The 23040-nt window shown below is 47.1% G+C and overlaps 1 protein-coding gene across 5 annotated transcripts in view; it reads right to left on the bottom strand.

Moving 5' to 3' along the window:
- NCOA1 (nuclear receptor coactivator 1) overlaps nucleotides 1-23040 on the bottom strand; it is a 187577-nt gene that overhangs the window by 106795 nt on the left and 57742 nt on the right. The window lies entirely within an intron of this gene.

The following is a 23040-nucleotide window of genomic DNA, read 5'->3' as shown; positions in this document are numbered from 1 at the left end:
AGCCGGTACTGCACGTGTCCACGCATGGAAGACGGTGACAAGCAAAACTCACTACTGCAAACAAGCTTTCTTTGCCCAAACAGCACCCCTTTAAGAAAAAAAAAAACAACCAAAAACCAACTCCATTCCCATCTAATTCTTCCAAACTTCTCAGTATTCCCCGAGGACCATATCAGAGCTGTGCAAGGAGTGCTGGGGCAGGAGGCAAGGGGAAACTTTCCCATCTCAACTCCTTCCTCCCCGAGTTCTTTCCCAGCCCAGGGGTGAAGCACCAGAGAGAGCAGCAAGCTCTGCATGGGAAAAAGCGCGCTCTCCAAATTTCGGGCTGTAAAATCCCCACGTAGAGTTCATTTTGCTGAGCCAGACCTGGATAAGAAGCCGCTGTGCCTTTTTAGCATGCAATTAGCAGCTGTTAAATTTGTCTGTTGGGTGTCAGGATGCCGGCGGGCGATAAAGCGCCCCTGGACTGAGCTTACCGAGGGCAAAGGGATTCGCGAGTCGGATGGAGGAGCAGGGCAGAGCGGAGGTGCAGCGAAACCCACGGCTGGTTATCGACAGATGCTATCTTACTGCAACACCGAGAGGAAGAGACTGAGCTGAGAGAGGAAGGAAGACTTAAAAGCTAATGAATAATACCAAGAAATGGAGGTTTTGCTGTCTCGAGTCTTGACTTTTTGCCCTGTAATTAGGAGAATTATGCCTTTTTTTACACACATCTTCTGCTCCAGCAGAAATCTGCAAGCAAAACTTTTTCAGGGATTTCCATGGAGTCCTTCTGTAGGTCTGTCTGTAATCAATTTTATTGCATCAGGTGCCTCAGCAAACCCCAGGGCTATGGACAGCCTGCACAGGAGTTAGATCTGAGTTTACAGCGATTAAACTCGATCCCAGGGTCTCTTTAAGGGTCCCAGCTCCAGGAGCTAGAGAACTGCACATGCAGCATCAAAAGGTGGTAAAGGGGTACCCCAAATTCACAGTGACTACATCAAAATTGTCGTCCAGCCTCTGCAATCAACTCGTTTTATGGGGAAAAAAAATTTCTTAGACCCTGTTTCTACCCCATTTTTTCTGCAGAGCACTTCCAAATCGAGTGGATTTGGACACAAACCAAGTACTTCAGTTTACAGGCAAGGTAATATATTTTTGTCTGCAAGAAACATCATTCAGACCAAGAACTGAAGCTCCCACCTTCCTTACCTGTGCACCTTTATGGCAGCCTAGATATAAATTAGATGGATGAGAAAGGTGGATAAGGTGGTTTCCATACTCTGTAGTCAAAGTGCAGTTACACTGGGAGTAGAAATTTGGTATCCAAACAAAGAGAAATCAGAGCCAGTCACTCACATTGTACCTCCGCTGCAAAGACTACCTAATTTGAAAGGTAGCCAACCGTGCTTATCAGACAGACTACTCACAGTTTCTGTTTGCAGCCTACTGAGCACATCATACACTCCCTGCAGCAGAGGTTCGGCAGGCGTAGGGCTGCAGCGAGGTGGCAACCACCAGAAGAACAAGGTGCTGCATAACCATCAAGGGCTCCTTGCAAGGGCTCTAGCTGGGGCTCACCTTCACTCACTTGAGGCATCTCCACAGGAGCTCCTCACCCCAGGTTCCCTGTAGCAGCCCAGGAGAGGAACAAGCACCCCTGGGGGAACGGCTTTCAGATGTCCACGTGCTTGTAGAGGTGGGCATCTGACACAGGCCACCACTCTTGCAAGCCTAACCCACCTACTTCTCATCACCACCACCACCGACCATCGTGGCCGCTTTTCCAACCGTAGACGTGCGCCTTCAGAGACACGACTCCCATCTTCCTGATTCATGCCAGGTTGGAAAGACAGCACCTTCTGAATACTTTACTGCTGGATATTTCACACGGCTCCTAAGATGTGGATGCCCACCTTACAGAACACACCGTGTCGCCCTCTGCTCCAAGCAGGCTGCCACGGGCAGACTCCTGAGCCCACGCCAAGCCCCAAAAATCTTGCAAGAATCTTGCGTAGGGTGAGGATCTCCGTTTGATGCAGGCGGGTGCACAGGAGGGAGAGGCGGTGAAAAGAGACGGCCGCACTTGGTTCAGAGGGGACACGTGGGTGAGCGAGGCCAGGAGGCTTAATGCTTCAGGAATGGCATTCGTTACCTGGGAACTAAACATGCAGCAACACTCCTTCTAAGAAGGAAGGTACAAGTTCAAGCAAACATACCTGTGTATACTTATATCCTCTTACTTATGTAAGAGTCTGTAAGCTTATATGCAAATTTTGTGGCCTTTGGATATTTTCCGAATTACCGTCGTAGCTTTGGAGTTGATATGCTTGAGCGAGCTGAGCATCAGCCATAAATCTGCCGCTGAAAAACACACCGGAGCCTGTTCTTGGCTAGTGAATCTGTCATGACCGTGACCACAAAAGTGAGACTTTCCCCGTGCAGCACATCCTGCCACAATTTTAACAAAGTACTGCTAAATAATGATGAAAACACATAGTTTTGCAGTTGTAGTGCACTGCTCAGCACGGCAGCCCAGGACAGTGCAGCTACTGGCACCATCAGCCCCCTGCCCGTCAGACTTCCCTCCGGCGTGGGACGTTTGACCGACAGGTTTCCAGCGCTGCTGATGTGCTGAGAGGGGCCACTTTCAGACCCTAAAAATGTAACAGAGAGGTAACATCAGCTTAGGAAGATCCAAGGGTTGGTGTTGGCCAAGCTGTAAGCCCCGTGGCCAACCCCCAGCCAGCTGCCTTTCTTGCTGCTGTTGCAGGAGGACGTCGTAGGAGGCTCTTCTCTCCACCTAGGAATGGAGGACGCTAATACAGCCTGTTTATTTCTGCAGCAATTAATCCAGAGACAGCACAAACAAACATTGGCCAGTTCTTAATGGAGGTTCAGTTTTATCCCCAGCCACCTCCAAGGCGAGGAACGCCCTCTAAGGTCACCACAAGCTAGAGGAAGAGGAGGCGGGGAGCGCCTGTGTGACAGCGAAGTTTCTCCCATGTGCAATTCTCAATTTTCTCCAGCATGAGGAAGTTGTCAGAAATGCACTCAATAAGCAAAAAAAGATAAAAAACAAACCCAAGAGCAAAATGTAAACTCAGCTTTCTGGAAACTTCCAGGCAAGCAAGAAGAGGCTGTTGGTGCCATGGGAGTAGGGGACAACGTGCCTGAGCATGGAGCTTTGCCGGACTCACCGGCACGCTGCAGGTGAGAGGGAGAAGGGGCTGCAGGACTCTTTGCATGTCGGTTGGGTGCTCCACACCCCCGTTATGCTGCTGGTGAACCTTTATCTGCTCAAAGGTCCTCACCCTTCCCTCAATGCCACTGAGCCTCCTTCCCTCCCCAGCTGATGGTGGCACTAAAAATAGCCTGGAGAACTTGCAGAACCCCAAACGAACACAACCCATCGCGTCACTTGGATATACGGAGTCGTTAAGCAACCCTCTTCCGTAATCAAGACCCCATCACGACGGTGCGGGTCCCCTGAAGGCAAGCCTTGCCTGCATTGACATGCGCAGCAGAAAGTCCACCCTACTACAGGGCTATTTTCAGCAGCGCTCAGTAATTGTTAAATTGCTACTTACTTTGTGCCAAAAAAACTCGGCACCCGGCAGCTGGCTTGAGCCAACGTTTGATTAAATGCAGTTATGTGTCCTTACATAATGACTTCAGGACTGCTCCACCGGCAAGGCGTATAATCAATTATATCGCTGTTCAGTACGTCCTGAAATATTAGAAGCTCGTGTCCTAATTAAGTAGTTTATTCAGGCAAAAACTAAAATTACAGTGCATAATTATGTAACAAATTAAACATTTTTACACTGTAATCAATATCCCTAACTGCTAGGTAAGTAGTGATGCTGTGGCACGATAAAGTGAATGCCTAATGCGTTACCACCCATTAGAGGTAGGGATTTACAATCAATAATGAAGTTCATTTTTCATAAGAGGTTCAAAACCACACCAGGTGATGATCCCGGGACTGAGGCACCTTCCTTCCCTAATGTAAATTAAGTTGCAGAGAAGATCCCCCTGAGGACCTTCTGATTCCTCCAGCTACGTGCAGTTTGGGAAGTGCAGCGATCTGCTTAGGCTGGGTGTTAGAGGGGGGACCTCACACCCCAAACACTATGTAGTTGTATCTAACAATGAGTAATACACAATTACATATAAATATATCAACTCACGCATATAAGTCATTATATATAAACATATAAACTCATCTATCAATAACATACAGATAATAAACTCGTGTGTATAACTCATTATATATAGACATATAGACTCATGTATCAGTAGTATATATATAAACTCGTGTATAACTCATATAAACATATACACTCATATCAATAATATATAGATATATAAACTCGTATCAATATTACATAAATATAGAAACTCATGCACAAAATGCATTGTTATATACAATTAGAAAGGGTTATGTACAATTTATACAATGTGTGCACAGAGGGGCCCCATAAACATGCACCTCTTATTTACAAATGATTTTTAAAAAGGAGGAAAAAAGAAATCCAGCCTTTGAAGCCACCCCTCCCTCTCATTTTGGGGCAGAAATACCAGAAAGAGCATCGCTGGGTGCCCAGCTGACCCTTTTCATAGAGAAGGTGGGGGCAGCCGCACTCCCCTTCACAGCAGGGTTCCCACTCCCATCCATCCGCATTTACAGGTCTCTATTTTTGGTGCACTCCACACACACCTTTTATCCACATTTTTCCCCCTCATCTTTCTATCCCTCCAATCCCCTCGATTTTTTTAATGACCCATTTTCTTCACCTGCTTTCTCAAGTTAGAACCTGCAGGCTCCGCTTCATTTCAACGCATTTCCTTTATTTTACTTTCAATTTTACTTTGTTCTCCCCCCTCCATTTCTCATCTTTTCCACTATGGTTTCCATTACCTTTTTAAAGCCTTCTGACATAGAATTATTTTATTTCTGGGAGCGCAGAGGAGATCTCGCTTAACTTGACCCAAGTTCACAGAACATCCTCTGCTCGGAGCGGCTGCTGCCAGTTTGGGGGGTTGTGGCGAGATGGGTCATCGTAGGTCCCTTCCAGCTGAAAAGATATTCTTTTCTAACCAGAAGTGCTTTATTTCTGGCGTCTCCTTAGGATTTGGGGGAATAAAGGGAAAAAATGGGGGTTTGGGGGGGTCTGCTTAGATTTGAGGGGAATAAAGGGTGGGTTTTTTAAAAGGATAACAGGTTTGGTTTCCATTTTCATGTTTGTTGCTTTTAAAGATAAGAATCATCTACAGTGACTCTGGCTATATTCCTCTCTGCAAATGTAATATGCCGGAGTACCAAACAGATCACATCGGGTTCATTTAGGCTTAATATTAACGTTTGACCACAGAACAGTGATCCCTCCTTAGGAAGGAGCATGGGTCTTGCCCGCTGTTGACCAGCCACACGCTGGGAGGTGGCCAATGGAAACATCTGACGCATCCGAAGGATGCGAATTCAACACACGGCATCAGCGGGAAGGGCAAAAACCCAGACTAGGCAGGCCAATGCCACCTTCTGGTCCTGACTTTGGTGACAAATTTTTTACATCCAACCAGTAACTTCTTGGATTTATTATTATTGGGGGGGTTTTGTTATTACTGAGGCCGGTACAGGGGAGTTTGATGGTGGCAGAGGAGCCCAGAGGGGCCGACACTGCAAAATGAGAAGTTTCCTTATGAATTGTCATGTACGATTACTAATTTATTTTCATTAAAGTCACCGCTGGATTTCAGTGCCCAACGCAACACCACGACACAAAGCTGCTCTTGAAGCAGACCTAAGCCCAACATTCGGATCTCCCATGTGGACACAGGTGGATGGACAAAGACAGAAGAAAGCAGATGCTAAATTCCAGTACGCTCCTATGGCCTTTGTCAGGAGAAATACAGCGGTAGAGGCTACAGCTGATTTTAACTTAACCTGGGTCTTGTCCCAGTTAGTAACTGTTAATTCCAAGCTTTGGTAAGCATCTAAGCACATCTAAGAGGAGCCAGAAAGACATTCCTATCTCAGGGCTACTGGGGTCCTGCTACATAATAAATTAAAAATTAGAGAAATAAAAGATAATTAACTTCCCTGGTGACTACCTTAGTATTTGTCAAAATATATTTTAGGCATTCGCTCCTGCTTATATAGAAATTAAAGCCTTTACTGATTCACCCTTAGCCAGCTCTCAGAGGGGTTTGAGGTTTCAAACAATAAGCAGCTTTTTTTCTAAAATCCTGTTTTTTCTCTTAATATAGACTTTGCAAGATCTCCACTCGTATCTGGGTTTTGGTTTTTTTTTTCCAAATTATATATTTCAAAACCCAACAATACAAGTCAGGTTTTGTTCCTTTCTCCCAATCCCACCCATCCAAAGCAATAGCCTTAACTATTTATTGAGATTGCTCGATGAAGTCTACCATCCGGAGAGCAATTTTTAGGTCATCCCCCACCAGATGCACAAATTTAGATTAATTTAGATAAATTAATAGCATAGCAAAAATTACAACTATTGATATCAGTTAAGGAGGAGCACCCCACCCCACACCTATTTGGAGGAAGGTGCGCAGAGGTCTGCGCAAAGACGTAGTTATCAGCTAAACTTCAACGCCTCCATCACAGCTGAAGAGCTGTACAAACCCCTCATCTCCCTCCCTCTCTCCTTAACCCAAGCGTGTTGTCAACATGGCGAAAGCAAGAGAAATCTGCAAAGCATAATTACACCTTGGGACCGCTAACACGACATTCCCTAATCAGTGCTCCCCCGAGCATCTGCTGATCTAATAACTGGCACTAGAAAGTACGGCGTGCTTATCTGCGCGGCCATTAACTCATCGACTCAACACGCCGGCAGGGAGAGGGGAAGGAAAAGTGCGGCGAGCAAAGGAGTCGACGAAACTGGGCGCCTGTCACTGGGTGACGCTCCCTCAGCTACGTCGGTCATTGAGGCACTGGCAGAGGAGCGGGAAAGCATTTCACATCGGTAGTGGAGCAGATCGGAGTGCCTGCCGTTGTAAGGTGTCCTGTAAAACGGGGAAAAGAAGAGGGAAAAGGAAAGAAAAGAGGGAGAAAAAGGGAAAAAGGGAAGGAAAGGGAAAAAAGGGGGGAGAAGGAGGGAAGGGGGAAGGGAGGGGAAAAGGGAGAGGGAAGGGGGGGAAAAGGAAAAGGAAAAGGAAGAAAGGAGGAAAAGGAAGAAAGGAGGAAAAGGAAGAAAGGAGGAGAAGGAAGAAAGGAGGAGAAGGAAGAAAGGAGGAAAAGGAAGAAAGGAGGAGAAGGAAGAAAGGAGGAGAAGGAAGAAAGGAGGAAAAGGAAGGAGGAAAAGAAAGAAAGGAGGAAAAGAAAGGAGGAAAAGGAAAAATGAAAAAAAGGGAAAAAATAAGAAAAAAGGGGGGGGAAGTATAAAACTAAAGAAAAAAAGGAAAATAATCCCTACCTGATGGGAATCTCAGGAATGCTATTTTTCCATCACTCATCAAAATGATGTTTTCATTGAATTCCATGGTGGAAAACACTCAATGGCTGTTGAGTGTAACCGCTACAGTACAAGGCCTCCTTTGGTCCTGCCCATCTCCTTACGCCAGGGACAGAGCTACAGTTTAGGATCACAATGATTTTTAACTCCCATTCTCTGGATTTCATCTTGGCACTGGGTTTACACCACTGAAGGCTCTTTGGAGCACTCTCCCTCACGACTTGGACACCACTTTCAAGTGCTCTACTGTGGCTTCTTGGACACTACGAGGAGGAGGAGGAGGAGGAGGAGGAGGAGAAGGAGGAGGAGGGGGAGGAGGAGGAGGAGGGGGAGGAGAAGGAGGAGGGGGAGGGGGAGGAGGAGGAGCTCCTCCTGCCTGTGCAGGGGCCGGACCCACGCAGAGACTCGCTCTTGCCGGAGCGTCGCTGAACACGTTCTTCATGGAGCAGAGCCTCATCCAACACGCACAGGCGGAAGGCACCACTCCCCTGAACTAAGCCAACCCAACGCCTTTAACCTCTCAATAATTAGCTAGTAGGTGTTAAGGCTAAAAGACTGCCCTAATTGAGTTGAAGAGGGATGGGCTAAATCCTGAAGAAGTTTCAGATTTGGCAGAGAGCAAAGCTTCTGAAATCCCAGGACGAGTTCACCGTTCCTCAAAGCAGAGCAAAGCGTAGATGTTGTAGAAGCACCTTGCTGCCTTCAAAACACAAATAGGAAGACTGCCCGTGCTACCTCCTGAAAAAGCGCACCCAGTAAAACAGTTAGAGTAAAAATAGCGTGTTCCGACATGACAAAAATTTCTCGCCGCCTTCTTGTGCCAAAACAGGACAGGATTTTGCTCGGAGCGCGTTGCACTAACGCTCCACGCGCCGAGCGCCTGCTCTGCCGCACGCCGGGAAGAAGACGGGTCAAAGGCGATGGCCAGGGGAGAGCTGCACGTGCCCCATTTACAACTCACACTATAAAATAAACAGCATTTAATAGAAGCAGCTATTTTAAAACTCTTTTTTGCCTGAGGCCTTGAAATATGCAAAAAATTCCCCTTCCGCATAGTCAGCTAAATATGGTCCGTAACTTTGAGGAGGGTCTTGCTGTAAAGAAAAACTAGGCAATATCTCATCCCATCCCAGCTGCGTCCCCGTCCCCGCTGCACCCCCGTCCCAGCTGCATCCCCTCTGGGTCCCTCCACCTCTGGGCAGTGATGGGACAAGGTGACAACCACCATCAGGTGCAACCATCAAGGTCCAGCACAACAGTTTCCAGAGCTAACTGTCAAAGCCCATGGGGGTTTCATCAGGTGCTTCTCCAGGCACTGTTCAGCACTTCTGGAAATACCTACAAGTCTTTCATTCAGGAAAACTTGCTCCTGCTCAGCCACAGCAACTGATAAAAAGTCCATTTGATACAGAAAGGTCATTCATTTAGAAAATAATGCACGAAGAGCATTTGTTAACAGAAATTGCCATAGATCGCTGGGTAGGAACCCAGTTGGGCTCAACTGACTATGGCAGTTTCCCTCTACTGCCATAAACCAAACTGTTTAGGGCAATATAAGATGTCTCCTATACTCCAGCAGACCACAATCCTTCCCAAGAGCTTCAGCAGCACCTTGGCCATGTAAAAAATTAAGCAGACCTGCACCCATTTTCTGTGCCAAATGCTCACACTCCGCAGGCAGGGAAGCATACAGCGAATTTGTGAAATTCCTTCGGTAAACACCAAAAATCCCCTGGCATTCCCCTGGCCATGGAACAATACTGGATCGCGTTTTAAGGGACAAAAAAGGCTCAGCATCACCAGTACGCCGGCCGTACATCTGGTGCGGGGAGAGAAATCACCTGCGCTAGGCAAGAGCAGTAAGAGGATTTCAAGCGATGGGAGTACAGTGTGCGAGAGATGTACGGTTTGTTTGGGTTTTATCGATTCATTTTAATAAAGGGAGCTTGGTTTCATTTTAAACTGAATACATGCACTCTCCCAGTCCCAAAATCATGGTCAGTGAGGGGCTGGGGGCAGGAATCCTGTGTTTAGCCCAACTTCAGCATCCACTGGCTGCTTGCTTATAGCTGAGACTTGGGGAAACCCACCCGCAGAGCGGGGCTTGCTGCAGAACAAATATTTTTGCAGAGCAAAATGACATAAAACCCAGCATATTCCAAACCAACCAATTTGAAGCCTCTTCTTGGAAGGCTGGGAAAGCAGCCGGCTTTCCTGGGAGGCTGCTCCAAGTCTGCACCGGCCGGATCCCGCACGTCGGGGGTGTTAATGATGGGCGATCGCCCGACAAGGGCAAAGGACTTTTGTTTCAAAGGCTCACTCTGCTGCTTTGCAGAGCGTAACCCTCTTAAGCAGATATCATGGAGTAATGCTGAAATGAAGAGAATCAGACAAATTACTTCTAACCTGCTAAATTCACCTTCTCAACTCCCTGGATGTAGCCCCAAAATGAGTTTATTGCCGTACTTTGCATTTTCGAGACTTGGTGACCGTATCAAAGTATTTTAGAAGCACTGAACTTCACAGCCCATCTATCTGGTAGGTATTACCTTCAGAAAGAGCACCAAAAAATAACTGTAAAGAGAGGCTATGTTGCCAACAGCTGCCGAGACATGGAGGGAAGAACCCAAATGATACTTTCCTAATCAACACCCTGCATTTTAAAAGCAGAATATAGTCTTCAGGTTAATGGCAGATAACCCGGCAATCCTCACCCCATGCCTTTCTTTCTCCTACAGTAAAAGAGAACAAAGCAAATAAGAAATTACTGCAGACTGGTGGGTTTTTTGGTGTAAGGGGCTTTATTTCTTCCCCAGAAATTCCCCGAGCAGAGAAGACGACTCCTCCTTCCCAAGCTGTTCAATACAGAAATCTCAAACTCAAGAGTGGCGGTGACACCTCTGTGCAGATAAATCTTCCTAACAACCCAACCTTTGCAGATTCCAGGAGGCAACTGGAAGATAAATCCTTCTCCTGAGAAGGCTGGAGGTTGCTCTGCCTGTGCCGGGGCTGCAGGGAGGACTCGGCTTCCCAGAACCTGGAATAGGTGCTAAAACACAATCTCAAAGGGCACATCTCAAAATAAATTGATGGGGCTGTTTTAAAGCACTTTGCAGACCCCGGTAGCATGAAAGTCCAACCAAGCCATCTTCTGGTCAATGCCTATTCGCCATGAACCAAGAGGACAACTTAAAATTGGGATGGAGAGACTGGAGAGGGGATAGAGGGGAGGAAATAAAAGTTAGTCATGGTGGAAAGCAGCCTATCTCACAAACACACACATTAGTCCGGGAAAGTATGGATGAAGCAGAAATCCCATACTCTAATTCAAATAAATCTCTGCTATTCCAACAGAATGGGGACTTTCAGAGCAGAAAACACAGGAAGAGAATTTAGGCTCCTTGCCCGAGCCCAAGTACTATCAGTGGCAAAGCCAATTTCTGACCCTACATTACTGCAAACTAACCTCTAGATAACATCTGACGCCCCATACGACTGCACACAGCAATATCCTGCTTTTAAACGCCAGCCTGCTAGGAATAAGAATCACCAACATACTCTGAAGCGTCATGTAAATGCTCAAAGAATGAAAATGAATCACAGCAGGAAGGAAAAACTTAGCAGTTTAATGTAGTATTAATTATGGTTTCTTGTGACCAAGAAGGAACCTCAGCAAGAAGCAGAACTGCTCTCGTTTGGCAGCAGCGCCGCAGAAGCTCTACCAGATATTGCCCTGAGGAGGAGCAGGCTGGGGTTACATGCTCAATTGAGTAATTTCCAAGTACCACCTGCATCTCCTGAGCCCGAGATACAAAGATGCTTGGCTTCCCAACCTCCAAAGGGCTGCACAGGAAGCTATTAATGCTCTGTACCTTCGCAAACAAATTGGAAGTACGCTTACTTAGTCACCCCACCCATATGAGAAACCAAGACTCCAGCCTCAATTCTACCCTTAGAATCACAGAAGGGTGGGAAGGGACCACTAAAGGCCACCCAGCCCAACCCCCTGCCGTGAGCAGGGACACCTTCAGCCAGAGCAGGTTGCTCAGAGCCCCGTCCAGCCTGGCCTTGGGTGTTCCCAGGGATGGGGCATCGACCACCTCTCGGGGCAGCCTGGGCCAGGCTTTCACCGCCCTCAGCGTGAACAATTCCTTCCTTCTCTCTAGTCTGAATCTCCCCTCCTTTAGTTTAAACCCATCACCCCTTGTCCTGTCGCTGCAGGCCCTGCTAAAACGTCTGTCCCCTCCTTTCTTATCAGCCCCTTCAAGCCCCGAAAGGCCGCAATAAGGTCTCCCCGCAGCCTCCCCTTCCCCGGCTGCACAACCCCAGCTCTCCCAGCCCGGCCTCGCAGCAGGGGGGCTCCAGCCCTCGGAGCATTTTGGTGGCCTTAAAATGTGGCCCCTTCTACCCCTGCAAGGAGAAAAGTCTTTACCAGCATTTGCAGGACGCTTTGGATCTCCAGGGTGAAGTGCAACCTCAAAGCATGAACACCTCAGGTTATTAATCCACTATATTAAGTCCTATCACTGTTGACACTATTTTACTACTCTACTCAGAAATGCACGCACGCAGAGCAAATATTACACCAGCAAGCGCAGCACGTGCAAGGAAGGGCTCCTCCTTCGGCCAGGCTCCGCGGTGCCCTAGCTCCAGTGGCACTGGCTGGAGGTTACTTGGCATAAATGCACACCGCGCTCACCAAGTTTTACTTCAGTTTTACACCGCATAACTTGCCAAGCTGACGAGAGAGGAGATCCCAAAGATGGAAACCAACCGCCTCACATGACTTCTTAATAAAGACACTTCCTCAGACATGTGCTTTGCAAAAACAAAACATCTATAACAAAAAAAGAGAGATTGCTCAATGTAACCATTGCTTTCATCTTCAAGGCATGTCCAAGCTTTTTGAGTTACTGAACTTTTAAGCACGGCTACAGGAAACGTGTTTTATAAGGTTATACAAAGAGATGCCATTCGCATGGCGGCACTGCTGGGGGATGCTGGGGGATGCCGGGCGCGGAGCACTCCTGGTACCCGGCAGGATGCTCTGCTCGTCCGGGCTGCCCTGGCTAACGCTGCCGTTTGCTTCACATGGAAGTGCTGCACCCCAACTGTGCTTACAGTACAGCAGACCGGCCTGGAAGCAACACCGTCCATTTGAAATCTGATTAAAAACCTGAATTTTATGTAGCTTCGGTGATAGAGGCAAACAGCCGTCCGCCCCGCCCCCCCCCGACCAGGTTTTTCCAAATACTGTTCTCTTCGTGCAAACGCAGAATGGCTGGCGTTTTCTTGACTGTTTATCCCCTTCTTGATTCACCCAGAGCACCACATTTCCATCTGGATAGATTCGCCAAGCAACACATTTGAGGAACATAAGGGTTTTATAGGTCTTCACGGTTTTTTTTTTGTTTTCCTTAGAGACCTGCCGCTAGAGTCAGCTCCGAACCCTGACCCAAAACCTGGCATACATCTAAACACCGCTTTCCGCTTTTGAAGGAAAAGCTTACACCCTTTCGCAGCTGCATCCCACTCCCTGGGGAGGGAGAGCAGCCCAGCGAGGGTGCTGGGGCAGCCTTTTAGCAATACATTTATCCAACACACGATTTCTCTTTTTTTTTTTTTTTTTTCGCTTTACCGCAGCAAAACTGATCTGCTTCTTCGTTATATAATTTCTACTTACGTTCTCCTTTAGGCTTTCTCCTTGAAGCAGGCTGCAGAGAGCTCAGGAGCAGGAGCTCTGCAACAAAGGCATCTGCCATCGGAAGCTTGCAAAAGTTCAGCAGCACCCGCTGGGAAATACTCCCCCAAAATACATTAATTTGCAGAGAAAAAGAAGACAGGGCTTCGTTTCATACCACCTGTCCTCCGCATCGCCTCCAAGTTGCACGGAAACACCACGAGCCGTTTTGTTTCACGTGCATGCAAATGACTGACATGATTAAAACGCCACAGGCTGAATTGCGGAGAGTCCCCTCCGCTAAGCTGAAGCTAAAGCTAAGCTTAGCTAAAGCTAAACCAACAGCATTTGGCACCCGCTTTGCCTGGTGCCGGGCAGCAGGACCGGACCCGCACCCTCCGCGAGCACAAGCGCTGCAGGCACGGTTGCAACCTCCCCCCCACCCCGGCTGCTAATTCTTAGGTTTGCGAAAAACCAATAAGCATTAATAGAAGAGCAGAAAAAGAGGTAAGGCATTAAAAAAGATGGAGAGATTTGTAATTAAGTCCTAAGAATGAAGAAATAGGACGGGGCAGTACCACAAACTGCACCCTTGCTTCAAGAAACCGCGGGGAAATTATGCACTGGGTGCATGTCCTGCCCTAAATACAGCGGGTGTGTTAAAAAAAAAAACAGAGTGATGATCAAGTGTATTTAAATGGGGAAAAAAGGTAAGTTCGTACCACAGAAATGGGTCTAAAAGTGCCTCGACAAGGAAAAATGAACGGCTCTTGTAAAGAGCCAGAGCGTGAGCACATGTAGGCAAATGCCCGGAGGAAAGGGGAAAATCAGGAGGGGGTCAGGGGAGTCCAGCTCCCTTGTGGAGGGAACGTGTGGCTAAACTAATTAAAATGCACAGCCCTTGGAGAGTTCGGGGAGGGAAGTACTGCAGAATTAAGTCCAAAATGATGTTACTAAATCACAGATATTAATAGCAGAAGAGATCCACAAGTATCTGGTCTGTTAAAATGGAGGGCAAGAGATGCTCAAGCCGTTTCACAACACATCACTGAGAAGCAACTGCATTAAAATCCTTTGCCGATGCTACTCAGAGCTCCTTAAAACTGTTTCTTCAATACAGAAATAGTCAAGTGCCTGAGAAAATACAGCAAAATGGCTGGGCTGCTCCACATAATGTTTCCGAAAAGTAGGACATCCTTTGAAAGACACTGGATCCCACCGAGGTGACAAAGGGCTGTGAGCTATAAGTAACCCGGTGTCACTTTTGTTGAATTCTCCCCCAAAATTCTTCACTGCTCCAGAGAAAATAACTTCTTGCTTCGTCCGCTGAATTACGAATCATTGCTAATGAATTCAACGGCTCCAAGAAGCGCAAGAAATGCAAGCAGAAGACCCAATCTTTTAAAGAAAACATCAACTGGGAAATAAAAGGCGGGGGGGGCGGGGGGGGGGGACGGAATCCTACCTGGCTATAAATCCCTGGAATTTGGGAGAAGATAAAATATCTTCCAGCACAAACTGGAAAAAGTGAAGGCCGGCTTATGTAACAAAACTTGTGCACATAACAAACACATCCTCTGTGCAACTGTAAAGTCAGCATTGCAAAAACATTTCTGCGGCAGCGTGCTGAAGCTGCCAGCAACACTGTTTGAAAAGGGAAGATGAAACTCAATGTAAAAAAAATAACCCAGAAAAAAAAAACCAAAAAAACCCAACAACCAACCCCTGGTATTTATTAAAGCATTAAGAAAGAAGAAAAAAAATGCCGGTTCACAATGATCTGTAAATGTGCGTGGGGCTAAATTTCAGGACCGCAAAACAGATGTGCGCGCAATTCCCGCAGCTGCACGAACAATACAGGCAAATAAGACGGCTCCGGCACTTCAGTGTGAAGTTCATGCTGGTGCAAGGATACGGCTTATTTTATACCCATGCCATCACACTATGATATAAGTAACAGTTTTATTTTCCTCTCCATAATTAAAGCCTGTGAAAACAAAGCAATGAAAAGACTCAGCTGTGGCACGGCACTCGCTGGCTGCTGCAGCGCAGGGAAGGCTGGGGCTGGAGATGCCGCCTTTAGAAGGTGGCAGCTCTGTGACACCTGGGTAATCACAGCCGAATCCTATTAATTGAGTTAATATTTAAAATATTTGGCCTTGGGGGCTCTTTTCATGAGGAATAGAGGCTATTCCTCCCCTTGCTCTAGGGGACAGCGGTGGAGGCACCAGGGAAGGGCACGACAGCTGCCCCAGCAAAGGGCGATGCCACCCTGGGCGGTCAAGCTGGAAGGTGACACCCGTCCTCGGATGGAGAGTGCGGCAACATGAGCATCCACCTGCGAAAAGATCTCCTATATGTTTTATGAAGTCGCATACCTATTACAGGCAGAAGGAGGGAAACCCCGAACTATCATTTTTGAGAAACGCTGCACCACCAACCCCAAATATCAAAGAGCAAACCGATAATTAATGGGCAAGTCTCACCCCTCTGTCCTTGCATCAAGGCAACCAGTCCTTTACTTCACTAAATTACTCTTAGAAACAACAAAGAATTAGGCTGTAACATACACTTTTAAGTTTTATTTTCCTCCTCAAAACCACAGCTTTGAAAGGAGAACGTGCCAGAGGCGGACACCCCACCACGCTGGAAAGGAAAGTTCATTGCAACCACCTGTAACACTCGTGAGCAGGACAAACGGCTCTCACCAGGCCTCCTGGCGAGGAGGATGCCGTTCTTACACATTCGAGCAGACATTTAGTTAGCTGTCATGAAATATTTATTAGTCTGCTGATGAGTTAATTAAAAATTTTAATAAGATTTCTGTACTTACTAGAATTATTTACCCCACGTACAGTCACGGTGTTGACAATAGATGGGTAGGTGGTACATGGAGTCATTTCGGTTTTGTAATGACTTATCTACTTGTCTGCAAATGCTCTAATCATTACTAACAGCTGTAAAATTTATCTGTCCTTCATATTTAACATGCCAAAGAGTTGCTAAATCGCTTCTACCCTGTCATTCACCCATTATTACTCCATCATTTTCAAAGATCACTGCAGCATCCCAAACCCAGGCCTAGGTACAAGTAGATGACTGATGAAATACTTCGCTCCCAACGCTCCCATTAATAACGGCAGGGTGGAAAAGGTCGAGAGTTTAACTGCAGACCCTCTCAGGAAACAAGAAGCAAACAACATCTAATTGTAATGAAGTATTTTCATCTGCTGGAGAAATAGGGATGCGATGGGATTACCATTGTGTTGTGCAGCAACGCCATTCTTCATGGTATAGTCATAAATAACATTCTTTCACGAGGTGGAAAAGCTCTTCCCCCCCCGTTTTTACAGCAGCCAGGAGACTGCTGCGCAGCTGTATTTTCCATCTAAAGATAGACGGAGTCCGGAGAAATACAGAGCGAAGGGAGCTCATTTGTGACATTATACTATTATATTTAAGAAAAAACCCGCTGCAGCTGTATCTGTATATCATCACTCCGACATGTGCTTGGGTCTTTAATTACTTACTTTCATGAATTAAAGACACAGGAGAGAGGGATTAAAGATGAGACTGCAGAACGCAAGGAGACAACAAATGTAAGAAATTTGGAGGAGTCTCCCATTCAAGCGAGATGAGAGTCAGCAAAATTCGGCGGCTTCGCTTCCCTCTCTTCTGCAGGGATCAAAGCAGGGAGAAATATGAACGCTCTGAAGTTACAAAGGCGTCTGAAAACCCTAATGAGCATTTTACACCGCAGATGCGTGAGCAGAGCTTCGCTCGGCGCTGTGCGAGGCAGAAGCTGCGACACAACCAACTTTAAATGTCCTCGGATTTCTAAATAGCTTAAAATGGGCTGCCGGCGAGAAAGGCGCAGCAAAGCCATCTGCTCGCTTATGGTGCAGTAAAAGGGAAGGGATTTCTACTAGAAATTAATGTCATTAAACCCAACTGCTGACCACTTGCGTGGCCACTCGTAATACCTTGCCCTGCTCCCTAAGGGGTTTCTCCATGCCTTGAAACCAATTCATGGATCTGGACCGAAATTTCCTATAAGTTTTAGCGAATTCCTATTTTCTTTGTTCATCAGTTACCAAGAGTTGCATGTCTGCTTTACAAATACTGTGCATTTAAATCCCAAATATTTTGGAGAATGACCGGGAAATTGAGGTTGAGCCTTGGGATGTCTCCGGTCCAACCTGCTCCAGGTCAGCTCTGGGCTCTGCCCTCAGGGTGAAGAAGTTTTTCCTTGTCCCAGCTTCATTGAGGAGAATCCTCTGTTTACGACTCTCATATAATAAACTGTCAGGAACACCACGGGGTTTTGTTCTAACGTTTGTCAGGCTCTGGGATGACCTTTCCTTGCACAAGAGCATCCATTTCCTTCGTGGTTCTTTCATTTGTGTAATTATGGGGTTTGAACTGCCCATTCAAGATTTTTCCTGTGATCCTTTAGGAGTGTTTCTTGAAGTCTTTTGTTAAATCTTCCACTGCAAGTATGAAGTCTCACTTATTTTCCATCCCTGGACTATTTACTATCACGGTTGCCATAAATTTAAGGCTGCTTAAATCAGGATTTGATTCCAATATCTTAATAAAAGATTTCCCCTTCATTTGCTACACGTTCAGAGATACACAGCAACTGCTCAGCTGTACAAATCCAATGCTAAAAGACACACCATCCATCCGATATTCCGTTACTTTGTTATTAAAATTTGCTAATTAGTTTGCCTTTCCCTCTTCACACTTGAGCTTAAGACAGTAGAGAATTTCCCTACAGATAAAATTGGTCCCTTCTTAACAACCCATTCACGCTTCTAAAAGGAATATGCTTTCTCCCAGGTGACATTTTGATATGAACTGTAACAAGCAACAGGGCAATTTTCCTTTGATTTTGAATTTCATTTTAACTTCGCCAAATATATTTCAATATACATTCCACAGTTCATCTGTAGCTGGGATTCGTGACAGCTCCATTAAACAAATGTATGCCTTTCATTGTATAAAGAAACTCCCGGATAACAAGGTAGAGGAAGCAGGGGTGGGGAGGGAAAGCACATTAAAGCTACGGCGTTATTCACCTCACGAGACTTCTCTGAAATCTGCAAGGGGAGTCTAGGGTCTTTAGGAACATAAAAGAAAAAAAGCATCTACGAGGACTTTGCTATATATTCCTACATATTGTTGCTATATATTCCTACAGCCTCGTCCTCTTCGCAACAGCTAGCGCTCTCCTAACTCGCAACTCCAAGAGGTAAGCAAATTCAAGGAGGAGAGCGAGCGTTATAAATATAAGGGAAAAAAACTCATTTTCTGGAAAAAACATCACTTGCCTTTTTGCCTCAGAGAGACAAGGTTAGCTACCCTACCGCCACAGACCCAGGCAGAGCCTCTCTGCAGCCTCTCCATCCCGCTCCAGCCGGCCATCAGATGATGCAGACAATTTCTCCGCAGATGTTGAATTTCACCCCGAGTTGATAATTCATACCGGCAACGTACTCTGAAGTTATAAGCATCGTTTGAGGTGCTTTAAGATGTCGGCACATCAGGGAAGACGAGGACAGGATGCCATGGACGAATGCTGATCAAGGATGAGGAAAATTAAGATTTGCATTCCAAATCACCAGGATTTCATGGGTGTCGTGCTCCTAAAACTTGCTTGTAATGAAAATTATTGACCAGTATTTCTGTTTCTTGGAAAGTCCTATCGCAGATGACACCACTGTATCCGGCTCACAAGACTGACTCAAGAGTAAATAATAATTTAAACCAGTATTCAGGCAAAACTGCCAAGAAATACTTTAAATTTCGGTCTTTCCCTGATGGCAGCAGGCGCGTGCGTGTGTGTTTAATGCGTATGCCTTCACTGTCAAACCACAGGAACTAGGTATCGATAGTTTTCTTTCTGAGAAGCAAACAGAGCCGTGTACTTAGTAAAACCTCACCAGCGCTGGTGAAAGGTATTCGCCGACAACTCAGCACGGAAGTAAAAAAACACCAGAAAAATTCTTCTCGCTTTTTGTCAGCCAAGCGGTAGCTTTGAGGTTTCGTGTTTATCTCTTGAAAGTTTACCAGAAACAGATCTTACCACTCTCCTGAGTTATTGACAAGTGGTTACACAACCCCGTCAGCTCTAAAAAAATGTTTTTAGTGATAACTGGAAGATAAAAAAGATTTCTCCAACTAAAAGCACAAATAGTCCTTACTAAGGGTTTAACCTTAGCAAAGTTAATCTAAACTTTTCCTCTTTCAAAGACAAAATCAAAAGTAGGGAAACAAAAAGGGCAGTTCTAAGCAGGTTTATTTGTTATTTTTAGACCATAGAAGGACCTCCTTTTCAGATATCGTGCTGTGCCACGCTCTCCCCAGAAGCTGCGGTGAAGGGCACGTCTGCTGAAGGCTAGGGGAGCAGTGACTGCAGCCAGCCAGGAGCAGAACCTGCCTCTTGCAGGGTTAAACTCGCTCACGGTCCCCAGCGCTACTCCCAGCTGGCTTCACCCCATCTAGAAGCCTTCGGACAGAAGACAAAACCTCATGGGAGGAGGAGGAAGCCCCTCCGGAATGGATAGCTATCACCCCATGAACACAGCCAGGCAATGCCCGTGAGGGGGTGTCCCTGCCCAGCAAGACTAACACTCGCCCACAGTTTTTATTATTTATGGCGATTTTTTCTTTTAATCATTCCACGCCAAGTAAACGGAACTGTGCTTCGTACAAAGGGCTCCCTGTCCAAAGGGAGATCAGTCACAAGTGATGTCCCTCAGGGGTCCATACTGGAACTGGTACTGCACCATATCTTCATCAGTGACCTAGATGGTGAGATCGAGTGCACCCTCAGCGAGTTTGCAGATGGCACCGAGCTGAGTGGTGCAGCCGACACACCTGAGGGACGGGACGCCACCCAGAGGGACCTGGGCAAGCGGGAGAGGTGGCCACATGTGAACTTCATGAGGTTCAACAAGGGCAAGTGCAGGGTCCTGCACCTGGGTCGGGGCAGCCCCTGGGATCAGCCCAGGCTGGGGGATGGAGGGATGGGGCGCAGCCCTGCCCAGAAGGACTTGGGGGTGCTGGGGTGAAAAGCTGGACACGAGCCGGCAACGTGCGCTCGCAGCCCAGACCCCCAGCCGTGCCCCGGGCTGCATCCCCAGCAGCGCGGGCAGCCGGGCGAGGGAGGGGGCTCTGCCCCTCTGCCCCGCTCTGTGAGACCCCCCTGCAGCGCCGCCTCCAGCTCGGGGCTCCTCAGCACGGGACAGACACGGGGCTGTGGGAGCGGGGCCAGAGGGGGCACAGAAATGCTCCGAGGGCTGGAGCCCCCCTGCTGCGAGGCCGGGCTGGGAGAGCTGGGGTTGTGCAGCCGGGGAAGGGGAGGCTGTGGGGAGACCTTATTGCGGCCTCTCAGGGCTTGAAGGGGCTGATAAGAAAGATGGAGGAAGACTATTTAGCAGGGCCTGTAGCAACAGGACAAGGGGCAACAGTTTAAACTGAAAGAGGGCAGGATTAGACTGGACATAACGAAGCAATTTTTTACCATGAGGGTGGTGAGACACTGGCTCAGGTTACCCAGAGTTGTTGCGGATGCTCCACACATCACTGGAATTATTCAAGGTCAGGTTGAACAGGGCTCTGAGCAACCTGATCTAGTGAAAGATGTCCTTGCCCACAGCAGGGGGTTGGACTGGATGACCTTTAAAGGTCCCTTCTGACCTAAACCATTCTGTGATTCTGAGTCTAATCCTGCCAACTTCTGGATCATCTTCTATGAACAAAAAAGGCAGAATTTTTCATACTTCTCTGGCTTACAGAGGCAGCGACCACAGCCGTGTCTTGCAGGGAGAATCAGCAGTGGCTGGTGTCTCACCTCCAGAGAGCTGACAGCCAACGGGAAGCCCGACACCGAAGAGGTGCCTTTGAGAAGGTCAGAGCAGGAGCTAACACAAACTGACAAAGAGGTACCAAAATAGCTAAAATAATGAAAGAAAGTAAACAGGCACCGATTTATAACCTTACATCCACAGGAAGGGCTTGTACAGCAAATACTACATTAGGCAAAGAACAGAAAATCGTTACATCTCAAAAACTGACGGACTCACTTGAGTGTGGTTTCCAGTTAAACGATACATCTTCTTTGTGGCCCAGGCAGTAGAAATTCCTCGAGAGCAGCAGAGAACCCAGCAGACTAAATAGCCATTAACTTATCCAGCATCATCTACCGTCCTGTTGGATGCTGATTACAATCCTGCTCAGCCAAGACCCAAACATGTTTCCACCCCGTCTCCGCGGCACAGCAAGACCTACCTACATGGTGGAGCTGGAGACAACAATGAATTAAGCTTCCGTTGTTCAGCGAACCAGCGCAGACCCAGAGGAAGGGGTTACAACCTGCATTAATGCTGTAGCCATACACTAAAGGTGATGATAAATTGACCACTGCAGAAACGGCTGCGGTAGGTTAACACATTCCCGTTCCCGGATTGTCTGTGAAGAGGATCCCGCACTCGCAGCTGAAGGGTTCACGTGAGCATTTCTCATGTGCTTCAGCACAAGAAGCTTGAGTTGAAAAACCGCTGGAGAGGGATCGGCCCAGCGCAGAGGGCTCAGCCGCGCTGCAGATGAGGAGTGCTCACAAAAACCGTGCTGTTGCATGAACTCATGGGGGCCACCAGCTTTGCCATGTAGGTGGTGAACGACAGCGGAGGGACAATGACATCTCAGACCTTGGCTCGGTTTCTGCAGCTTGTGCCTGGTCACGGTCAAAGAATTAGGCTGGGTTTGTGTAGGAATGTGAAAGCCTAAGAAAAAGGTGAATTTGCTTAAAATTTCGAGGAGTAGTAAGGCAAATGGATGTAGTGGTTTGTTGCAAAAGATAAGCAAACCCACAATCTGGGTATTAAAACAAAGTTCTCAAAACAGATTTAATCAAAGCTCCTGGGCAAGCAATGTTCAATGGAAGATGGACAAACCCTTACTTAGACAGTCTCATTTTTTGTAAGAGCTAAGTACCAAAAGTTCTGCTTAATGGAAGAGGTGTGTGTCTCAAATACTTTTCTGTATAAACAAAGCACCCAATCTGACAGTCCAACTATAGGACTTAGGTGTGAAAACAAAAGCATCTCCTGGTATTTTTAGACAAAAAGGAACAGAAAGAGTTCTCAGATGTGAAACTACAACCAGCTCCCGTATCAAAACAGTTCTTCCTTAATTTCACACAGAAGAGCCAAAGTCACTAGCAGACATCTGAAATCCCATCAACTGTTTTCTTCTCAACATATGCTTGAAACTTTTGTCTTTAGCATCGCGCAGGTGCCTCTAACATATAAACATCTAACAGAAAGAGGTATTTCGACATTATGCAAACAAGGACTGGAGAAGGGGAGGCTGCGGGGAGACCTTATTGTGGCCTTTCAGGGCTTGAAGGGGCTGATAAGAAAGGTGGGACAGACGTTTTAGCAGGGCCTGCAGCGACAGGACAAGGGGTGATGGTTTCAAACTGAAAGAGGGGGTATTTAGACCAGACAGAAGGAAGAAACTGTTTATGCTGAGGGCGGTGAAAGCCTGGCCCAGGCTGCCCCGAGGGGCGGTCGATGCCCCATCCCTGGGAACACCCAAGGCCAGGCTGGACGGGGCTCTGAGCAACCTGCTCTGGCTGAAGGTGTCCCTGCTCACGGCAGGGGGTTGGGCTGGGTGGCCTTTAGTGGTCCCTTCCCACCCAAACCCTTCTGTGATTCAATGACTGCAGCAGAATCAAATGACAAAATAAAACCAAATGGGGGGACACTCGGGTAAGACTCGAACACCTTCAAAAGGGTGAATGTTTTTAATATAAACTGTTTTGCCAGTGGCAGCTGGCTATGATATCTTCACGAGAAATATGAAAAGAAACGTGTTGGG

Source organism: Phalacrocorax carbo, chromosome 3 (genome assembly GCF_963921805.1).
Source record: "Phalacrocorax carbo chromosome 3, bPhaCar2.1, whole genome shotgun sequence".
Classification (NCBI taxonomy): domain Eukaryota; kingdom Metazoa; phylum Chordata; class Aves; order Suliformes; family Phalacrocoracidae; genus Phalacrocorax; species Phalacrocorax carbo.
Note: the sequence above shows the minus strand (reverse complement) of the source record. Positions and strands in the feature narration are given on the sequence as shown.